Source organism: Triticum urartu, chromosome 6 (assembly GCF_003073215.2).
Source record: "Triticum urartu cultivar G1812 chromosome 6, Tu2.1, whole genome shotgun sequence".
NCBI lineage: Eukaryota > Viridiplantae > Streptophyta > Magnoliopsida > Poales > Poaceae > Triticum > Triticum urartu.
This window is the reverse complement of record NC_053027.1, coordinates 310,172,185-310,182,957: the sequence shown is the minus strand read 5'-3', so window position 1 is coordinate 310,182,957 and position 10,773 is coordinate 310,172,185.

Sequence of the window (10,773 nt, the reverse complement as noted above, 5' to 3'; positions counted from 1 at the left end):
TTGCTGAGTAATCACGATGGTAGAAAGTGATCGGTTGAGACGACCATTGGCAGGACTTCGAGGTGACAGGCACATGGGTATATTTTCCTAGGGGTGCCGCATTGTTTTTTCCCTTGATCATGTGTAGTACGTTTACTGTTTTGACTTCTGGTGGGAATTTCTTTTGTTCCCCCGTGTCTTGCTTGGGGGGCTCTTCCTCGTCTTCACTTGGTGTGTCCTCCCCCTTGTGTACGGCATTGAGCTAGCTGGACTGCTTGAGGACCCAACATTCTCTGTGGGTATGATTAGCAGGTTTACCCGGGGTACTGTGGATCTGACATACTTGGTCCAGAATTTTGTTGAGGCTGGACAGTTCATCCCTGGTGCCTTTAGTGGGCGGCTTTTGACCTGGCCGAGAGCTTTTGAATCTGGCATTTACTGTCATGCCCTTCGTGCTGTCATCTTTATTCCGGCGTTTGTTATTGCTGTTGCACCGTGATTTCCCGTTTCCATCTCTAACTTCCAATGTACTGGGGTCGCTGGTGTTTCATCTGGCTAGCCAGCTGTCCTCACCCGTGCAAAAGTAGGTCATGAGGTTTGTTAATGAGGCTATCGTTCTCGGCTTATTTTGGCCGAGGTGTCTGGCGAGCCATTCATCACGGACGCTATGCTTGAAAGCCGCTAAGGCTTCGGCGTCCGGACAGTCGACAATCTGGTTCTTTTTAGTAAGAAACCTATTCCAAAGCTTTTGGGCTGACTCTCCAGGCTACTGAGTTATATGACTCAGATCATCCGGATCCGGAGGTCGGACGTAAGTCCCTTGAAATTTTTCCCGAAAAGTGTCTTTGAGCTCTTCCCAACATCCAATGGAGCTTTCGGGGAGGCCTTTGAGCCAGTGACGAGCTGGCCCTTTGAGCTTGAGGGGTAAGTATTTGATGGCTTGGAGATCATCTCCTCGAGCCATATGGATATGAAGGATATAGTCCTCAATCCAAACCCCGGGGTCTGTTGTTCCATCGTATGCCTCTATGTTTACGGGTTTGAATCCCTCTGGAAATTCATGGTCCAGCACCTCGTCGGTTAAACATAGAGGGTGTGCGGCACCCCTGTAGCTGGGTGTACCGCGTTGTTCGGATATTTTTTGTGTTGCATTGTATGCTGGGGGGCGCTTGCGTGGTCCATAGATGGATCTTGTTGCGCCGTCCTTTGGGTGCGAACCCTCGCCTGGGTCGCGTGTTGTATTGTGAGCGGCGTTGTATGCCGCTCTGTGTTGGTAGAGGGGTCGTCTATCCAACTAGGTGGCTGCTTTGATATTTGGTTGTGGGGGTCTGCGGCCTCCTCATCAAATTCGGGTAGCAGCTTCCGCTTTGGGTAGCTCTTGGAGGGGCGATTGTCGCCGTACCTTGATGCAGTGTTGAGTATTTTGCTCCATCTGAATTGGAGTGTGTCCTGCGCGGCCTTGAGCCTTCGCTTCTGCTTTTTAAGACTCCTCGCGGTGGCAACAAGCCTTTTACGGGCGTTCTACTGCTCCGGGTAACTGTCCGGCGTTATGTCGTCCGGACCATTATCCTTGATAGGGTTTGTTTGTTCGGTTTGATTATCCGGATTGCCGTTGTCCGGCAGCAGTTCGCCCTGCTCCAGCGCTGGGTCTGTGTGATCGCTATTTCTATCGAGGCGGGATTTGGGGCGGCGCTTGCATCGCCGCTTTGACTGCTTTTCGAGGGAACAATCCTTTGGTGCATCCTTCCGCTCTTCGTCGTTATCTTTTGGTGCGTCCACCATGTATACGTCGTATGATGAGGTGGCGTTCCAGGGCTCAATAGGTGCTGGTTCTTCATCGTCTCCTTCATCGGCGTCCATACCGTCAATGTCGTCGGAGTCGAAGTCGAGCATGTCGCTTAAGTTGTCGACAGTGGCTACGAAGTGGGTGGTGGGTGGGTTTTTAATTTCTTCATCGTCCGTACCCCAACCTTGCTGACCGTAGTCCGACCAGGGCTCTCCTGATAAAGAGAGAGACTTCAGTGACTTCAGGATATCGCCGAAAGGTGAGTGCTGAAAGACGTCCAGGGCTGTGAACTCCATGATCGGCGCCCAATCGGATTTGATCGGCAGGGGCGCGGAGGGTTCGGAGTCCGGAGAAGAATCCGGCTCCATGGAGTCACGAGTCATGCAGAGTACGGGGCTGGTGTTCGGCTCAACTCCCGTTGGGATTACAGCCCCCGAGGTAGCGTCCAACCGCCCATCCTCGATCGTCATGGTTGGCTCCGAACTAAGGGTCGGAGCCGATGGGGGTGCGGCCTCCAGGGCGCTGTTCGGCGGCAGAGCTAGATCGTGCTCGTCGTGATAGTGCGGCGCGCTCGGCAGTGGTTCGAATCCGTTGAAGATCAAGTCCCCGCGGATGTCAGCCGTGTAGTTTAAACTTCCGAATATGACCTGACGGCTCGGAGCGTAGCTTTTGATCTGCTCTAGATGGCCAAGTGAGTTGGCCCGCAGTGCGAAGCCGCCAAAGACGAAGATCTGTCCGGGGAGAAAGGTCTCACCCTGGGCTGCATCGCCATTGATGATCGTAGGAGCCATCGGGCCTGACGGCGACGGCACAGAGGAACTCTCAATGAAAGCACCAATATCAGTGTCAAAACCGTCGGATCTCGGGTAGGGGGTCCCAAACTGTGCGTCTAGGCCGGATGGTAACAGGAGGCAAGGGACACGAAGTTTTGCCCAGGTTCGGGCCCTCTCGATGGAGGTAGAACCCTACGTCCTGCTTGATTAATATTGATGATATGGGTAGTACAAGAGTAGATCTACCATGAGATCAGAGAGGCTAAACCCTAGAAGCTAGCCTATGGTATGATTGTTGATGTGTATGTTGTCCTACGGACTAAAACCCTCCAGTTTATATAGACACCGAATAGGTTTAGGGTTACATAGAGTCGGTTACAATGGTAGGAGATCTTCATATCCGTATCGCCAAGCTTACCTTCCACGCCAAGGAAAGTCCCTTGCGGACGCGGGACGGAGTCTTCAATCTTGTATCTTCAAAGTCCAAGAGTCCGGCTGAAGGTATAGTTCGGCTATCCGAACACCCCCTAATCCAGGACTCCCTCAAAGACCCTTCGGAAGCAATTCAAGACTTGTCCGTTGGCAAGATTCGTCCAACGGAAGTGAAGGAGAGTACCTCGTCCGTCCAAGTGGAAGCTTCTACCTCACGACAAGGTGAACCAAGAGTTGATACGGAAGCATCCACAAGTGGGACACGCCAAGATGAAGAAAACGAGGGAGCACACCAAGATGAACATCAACAACCTCCTTCTCCACCACGACAAGAGAACGACAACGTCAACAATGAAGAAGGCCAAGAAGAAGAATAAGATGAAGAGGATGTTCCACCCCGTCGAGCAAATCTACAATGATATCCAAACCGGGAGAATCACTCGCTCTAAAACTCGTTTAGCTAACTTTTGTGAACATTACTCATTCATCTCTAGCATTGAACCTATGAAGGTTGAAGAAGCATTGGAGGATTCGGATTGGATAAACGCTATGCATGAAGAGCTACAGAACTTTGAGAGAAATCAAGTGTGGACATTAGTCGAGAAACCCGACAACAACCACAACATCATTGGTACCAAATGGGTGTTTCGCAACAAGCAAGATGAAGATGGACAAGTGGTTCGCAACAAAGCACGTCTCGTCGCCCAAGGCTACACACAAGTTGATGTTATGGACTATGGTGAGACATATGCTCCCGTTGCTAGACTTGAGTCCATTCGCATCTTACTTGCTTATGTAATCACCATGATATCACCTTGTACCAATGGACATTAAAAGTGCCTTTCTAAATGGAAAAATCGAGGAGGAAGTTTATGTTAAGCAACCTCCCGGCTTCGTCAATCCTAAGAAATCTAATCATGTTTACAAACTTCACAAAGCCCTTTATGGTCTTAAACAAGCTCCTAGAGCATGGTATAAATGCTTGACCAAGTTCCTTATTGAAAAAGGCTTTGAAATTGGTAAAATTGATTCTACTCTTTTTACTAAAAGGGTTAATGGAGAACTATTTGTGTGCCAAATTTATGTTGATGATCTCTTATTTGGTTCAACTAACCCTCATTTTAGTGAGAAGTTTGGAAAGCTAATGTCGGAGAAGTTTGAGATGTCTATGATGAGTGAACTCAAATTCTTTCTCGGTTTGCAAATCAAGCAAACTAAGGAAGGTACCTTTGTTTCTCAAACGAAGTACACCTATGACTTATTCAAGAAGTTCAATATGCAAGAATGCAAAGGTATGACTACACCCATGCCTACTAGTGGACATCTTGATTTGACCAAAGATGGTGAATCGGTTGATCAAAAGGTTTATCCCTCTATGATTGGTTCATTGTTATATCTATGTGCCTCTCGTCCTGATATTATGCTAAGTGTGTGCATGTGTGCACGATATCAAGCTGCTCCTAAAGACTGTCATCTTAAGGCCGTGAAAAGGATAGTGAGATACCTAATCCATGCACCAAATTTTGGCATTTGGTATCCTAAGAGGTCCTCTTTTGATCTTGTTGGCTACTCCGATTCGGACTATGTCGGAGACAAGGTTGATAGAAAGTCCACTTCGGGTACCAAGAAACAAAACTCGGTATCCTTATCCACCGCCGAAGCGGAATACATTGCCGCTGGTTCTTGTTGCACTCAATTACTTTGGATGACCCAAACTCTTAAAGATTATGGGGTATATGCGAAACATGTTCCATTGCTATGTGACAATGAAAGTGCTATTAAGATTGCTCACAATCCCGTGCAACATTCTCGAACTAAGCATATTGAAGTTCGTCATCATTTCATTCGAGATCATGTTGCAAAAGGGGACATTAACCTTAAGCATGTTCGCACCGATAAGCAATTGGCGGATATATTCACTAAACCACATGATGAGAAAGTGTTTTGCAGGTTGAGAGGTGAATTTAACATCATTGATGCTTCAAACTTGGAGTAGGAATTCCATTTTATACATGCGGGGCATGAGCCTATGACTAATCCTCGATATTTTTCTTATGATGCTATTCATATGTCTCGGATATATTTGTACCTTGCATGTTATCTAACCCGTGTAGGTACTTGGTTGAATCTAAATATATGAGATTGCAACTCACTCACATCTTGAGCAATCTCTACATTACCAAGTCTCTACACAATGGTGGTTGAAGACAAGGAAGCACGAAACCATTCAAACATATCCTTTTGCAAATTCCATGTTGAGTCTCATGATTGTCATTTTGGATACACAAGTGCTCTTCCTTGCAAAGCTAACCCATGTAGGTAGATGAACTCAAACTCCAAGTGGTGCTCCCAACTCTTGGTGAACTACATCAACCCTGAGCAACCCACACAAGTTCAACTACATGATCAAGATCAACACCACCACCCAAGGTATGTTATTCCATCTTAGAGAAGCTTTACTCCAAGTCATGAGCCAAAGCAACTCGACAAGATTTGAATACATCAAGATGCTTAAACGAAAAATGGTAACCCCATTTTGAGGTTAAACGATGAGTATGACCTATGATCAAGTGCTCTCACTTGACTCCTAAGTCAATATACTCTAACATAGGTGACTTTGTCACTGGCCATTTGTAGATGAAGTTCTCTAGTGTTTCTCCGTGCTTTTGCATTTGCATATTTGTTTCCCCTTTCAAAAAAAACTTCATCTAGAACTTTTAGTTTCTTTTCTTTCCTTTTTGTTCTGCATTTTCTGCATCCAATTCATTGCAAATCTTTTAGTTAATTCCTTGCATATCCTTGTGAGATCTTACTTGTCTAGTGAGCTGAGGTGACAAGTGGTTTCACTCTGATGAACTCGGTCACACCGGTTTGTTCTCTTCAGCCCAACCGAAATCTTTTGGTGCAACCGAAGCACACAACTCGGAGTCACCGATTTCATCACAGGAAAGCCAACTTGCGACTTATTCCTGATTTCTATTTGCTCCAGCTCCACTCAATGATTCTTGTCCTCTGCCAGCATCATATTAGACATGCTACTTTGCTCTGTGACACAAGGACCAACCCATTTGTGTCACATGTCCAGAAGAGCCCTTCTTGGAAATTGATGTCAAAGGGGGAGAGAGAGATCACATCAAAGCTTAATCCTTCCTATAGGGGGAGAAAGAGAGAGTACTCAGGGGGAGAGAGTTTCTCAACTAGGAGAAAGTAATATCATCAAAGACCCCAGATGCTTGGTGTTCAAGAGGAGAGATGTCACATGTCTTTAAGAGGGGAAAGACATGTTTGGTTTCTTGCTTTAGCTCAAGCTCTGTTGTTTCCTTTTTGTTGCTCTAATTTTCTGTTCCCTATCTTCTCCCAATATCCATGCAGATTCAGGGGGAGCAAGACATCTAAGGGAAGGAAATCTCTGATATTATTGCATATATTTACCTTTGGTGACATGTCTATATCCATTGTGGTACTTAGTACTCACTCTACGTGTCATCCCAATCTTGGTTCTCTTGTGGTTTCTCTTGCTTGCTCTGGTCAGTAGGTGTATCTGTGTTATTTAACCTTGTTTGCGCAGGTTCATCCCATTGTAAGCCAACTCAAGACCACAAGGTAAGTATATGCATCACAGTCATGTGAATGAGAAATTCTTGCTGATGTACATACTGTTTGCAAGAAGGACTCATCAGCATGAAGGTACATTTCTCACATTCACATCATTTGCTCTGATGCATATAGCCAAGATACATGTAACACATTGCTTACTCTGTCATGTTTACGCATTGACATGCTCCTATATTCAATATTCACATGATTGCATACATGTAGGGGGAGCCTATGCATGTTACATATCTTTCCAAAGCTTTACTTACTATTCTCTATATCTTTATATAAAGCTTTGATGTATGTTGTCATCAATTACCAAAAAGGGGGAGATTGAAAGCACAAGTGCTCCCTGGGTGGTTTTGGTAATTAATGTCAACATATCTCTTGTTGGACTAACACTTTTACCTAGTATGTTTCAGATAAGTTCAACAATGGAGTGGCATGGACTAGAGGATGTGGAACCCCTTCAAGATGCTAAGGACAAAGGATTGGCTAGCTTCAAGATCAAGACTCTACATTTTCTATTTTAGTGATCCAAGATCACATTGAGTCTATAGGAAAAGCCAATACTATCAAGAGGGGATGAGGTGCTGCTTAATGGCTTGCTTGCTCAAAGTGCTTAGTGATATGGTCCAAAACCCTCAACTACCTTCCCACATCCACATATGACCTAAACCAAAAGTCAAACTCGGCCCCATCGATTCTTTCTACCCGGCGCCACCGAGTTTCAGATGTCATAGCCACTGCCACAAACCCTAGCAAATCGGTTTCACCGATAGGGATCTCGGTCTCACCGATATGGGATTGTAATCTCTCTGTGTATGTCCATTACCAAAATCGGTCTCACCGAGTTTGAGCAATCGGTACTACCGAGATTACAATGCAAACTCTCTGGTTAGCTTATTACCAAAATCGGTCCCACCGAGTTTGTGTAATCGGTCTCACCGAGTTTTCCTGACCAACTCTCTGGTTAGCTTATTACCAAAATCGGTCCCACCGAGTTTGTGTAATCGGTCACACCGAGATTACGTTATGCCCTAACCCTAACCATATCGGTCCTACCGAGTTGCATCTCAGTCCCACCAAAAATCCTAACGGTCACTAGGTTTGCTGAATCGGTCCGACCGAGTTTAACCATTCGGTCCCACCGAGTTTGGCAAATTGTGTGTAACGGTTAGATTCTGTGTGGAGGCTATATATACCCCTCCACCCACTCTTCATTCCGAGAGAGAGCCATCAGAACATACCTACACTTCCAATACACATTTTCTGAGAGAGAACCACCTACACTTGTGTTGAGGTCAAGATATTCCATTCAAACCATATGAATCTTGATCTCTAGCCTTCCCCAAGTTGCTTTCCACTCAAATCTTCTTTCCACCAAATCCAAATCCTGTGAGAGGTAGTTGAGTGTTGGGGAGACAAGAGCAAGGAGTTCATCATCAACACACCATTTGTTACTTCTTGGAGAGTGGTGTCTCCTAGATTGGCTAGGTGTCACTTGGGATCCTCCAACAAGATTGTGGAGTTGAACCAAGGAGTTTGTAAGGGCAAGGAGATCGCCTACTTCGTGAAGATCTACCGCTAGTGAGGCAAGTCCTTCATGGGCGACGACCGTGATGGAATAGACAAGGTTGCTTCTTCGTGGAGACTTCGTGGGTGGATCCCTCCGTGGACTCGAACAACCGTTACCCTCCATGGGTTGAAGTCTCCATCAACGTGGATGTATGATAGGACCACCTATCGGAACAACGGCAAAAACATCCATGTCTCCAATTGCGTTTGAATACTCCAAACCCTTCTCTTTACATTCTTGCAAGTTGCATGCTTTACTTCCCGCTGCTCATATACTCATTGCATGCTTTCTTGATATGTATTGTGTTTGTTAAACTTGTTCTTAAACTCCACTTAAACTTAATAATAGTAAAAACTTCAACTTTTGGCACTTAGTGTCTAATCACCCCCCTCTAGACACCTCTTCTCGATCCTTTCATCTACAACCGGATATTAAAAAATTCCCATCTGCCCATAACCGCGGGCACGGCTTTTGAAAGTTCAAAACCCTGCAGGGGTGTCCCAACTTAGCCCATCACAAGCTCTCACGGTCAACAAAGGATATTCCTTCTCCTACGACGGCCCGATCAGTCTCGAAATCCCGGTTACAAGACATCTCGACAAAGGTAAAACAAGACCAGCAAAGCCACCCGATGTGCCGACAAATCCCGATAGGAGTCGCACGTATCTCGTTCTCAGGGCAACACCGGATGAGACTATCTACGAGTAAAACCAACCCTCAAGTTTCCCCGAGGTGGCCCCGCAGGCAGCTCAGTGCGGACCAACACTCAGAGGAGCACGGGCCCGGGGGGTTTAAAATAAAGATGACCCTTGAGTCCGGGAACCCAAGGGAAAAAGGCTAGGTGGCAAATGGTAAAACCAAGGTTGGGCCTTGCTGGAGGAGTTTTATTCAAGGCGAACTGTCAAGGGGCTCCCATTATAACCCAACCGTGTAAGGAACGCAAAATCAAGGAACATAACACCGGTATGACGAAAACTAGGGCGTCAAGAGTGGAACAAAACACCAGGCATAAGGCCGAGCCTTCCACCCTTTACCAAGTATATAGATGCATTAAAGTAAACAAGATAGAATAATGATATCCCAACAATAAACATGTTCCAACAAGGAACAAACTACAATCTTCACCTGCAACTAGCAACGTTATAAGAGCGGCTGAGCAAAGCGTTAACATAGCCAAACAACGGTTTGCTAGGACAAGGTGGGTTAGAGGTTTGACAGGGCAATATGGGAGGCGTGATAAAGCATGTGGTAGGTATCGCGGCATAGGCATAGCAATAGAGCGAGCAACTAGCAAGCAAAGATAGAAGTGATTTCGAGGGTATGGTCATCTTACCTGCAAAGTTCTCCGAGTTGACGTAGGCTCGATCCTCGTAAGCATACTCAACGGGTTCCTCGATCATGTACTCGTCTCCCGGCTCTACCCAAAGCAAGAACACAAGCAAAGGGAACTGCAATCAACCACGGTGCAATGCGCAAGCAACATGATGCAAAACAAGGCATGATATGCAGGATGTAAAATGCAATGCATATGCGTGCTTCGGAAGGGAAAGATTGAACCAGGCCTCAACTTGGCAAACCAAGAGCTCCGCTAGAAAGATGAGTTGATTTCGGTCGAAATCGATATAAAGATCACCGGAATCGGATGCACGGTTTGCAAATGGCAAGCAAAACAATAATGGCACCAATCTGCGATTAACAACATGATGCCATCTAAAATGTATCAAGAAAATAAGCTACTTCACTCTAACGTAGCAACAAAGCACATGGCAGTGATCCACTCAAGATGCTTGACAAAAGATGAACAATGATCTACTCCTAAACCACAGAATGGCAAGTTCAAACTAGCATGTCAAAAGTGCAAAAGATATCAGGTTCACAGACTTAGTGAAAATAACAACATGCCAGGATTTAACATCGGGAAGCAACGTTTAGAGCAAGATAAATACATGCTACAAGAACATATCATGGCAAAGCAAGGCATGGCATGAATCTACTCAAAGCATATAATACAAGTCCCTTACTGACCATAAGCCAAAAGGGATCAGAAAATATGATGGAACCCATGTAAACATAGAAAGTTTCGTTAACAGATTCAGACTTAGCAGAAAACTGGACATGGCAAAAACAGAGTTACGTAGGCATGTTTGTGAGATCGATGCACTCACCACAAGGCATTGCACGACAAACCAAGCATACACCCAGCAAGAAGACATGATCAAGAAGCTAACCATGGCAAGTACCATCTCATAGCATGCAAGGATCAACTACAACAACCTCGGCAAAATTGATTAACATGTAAACAATCTGCCAGGAACATTTTATAGCAAAGGTAGAGCAAGATTGAGTCAAGCTAGGGTGCTCCATAATTTCAAACAAAGACACGGATGGATAGATCATAACAATATCTCAAAATCATCCTTACAGAACATGCTCAAAAGAGGCATGGATCACTCTATAGCAACATGAATACATGGCATAACAATAACCTCAGGGAAATGACTTAGAAGAATTCTAAGTCCCTGAAATCAACAACATCACGAGAGCTACTTTGCATGCTTGTGCTAGTCACCACATTGCTCACAAAAATACATGGCATACACCACTATAAAGATGGCATGTCATAGCCCAAA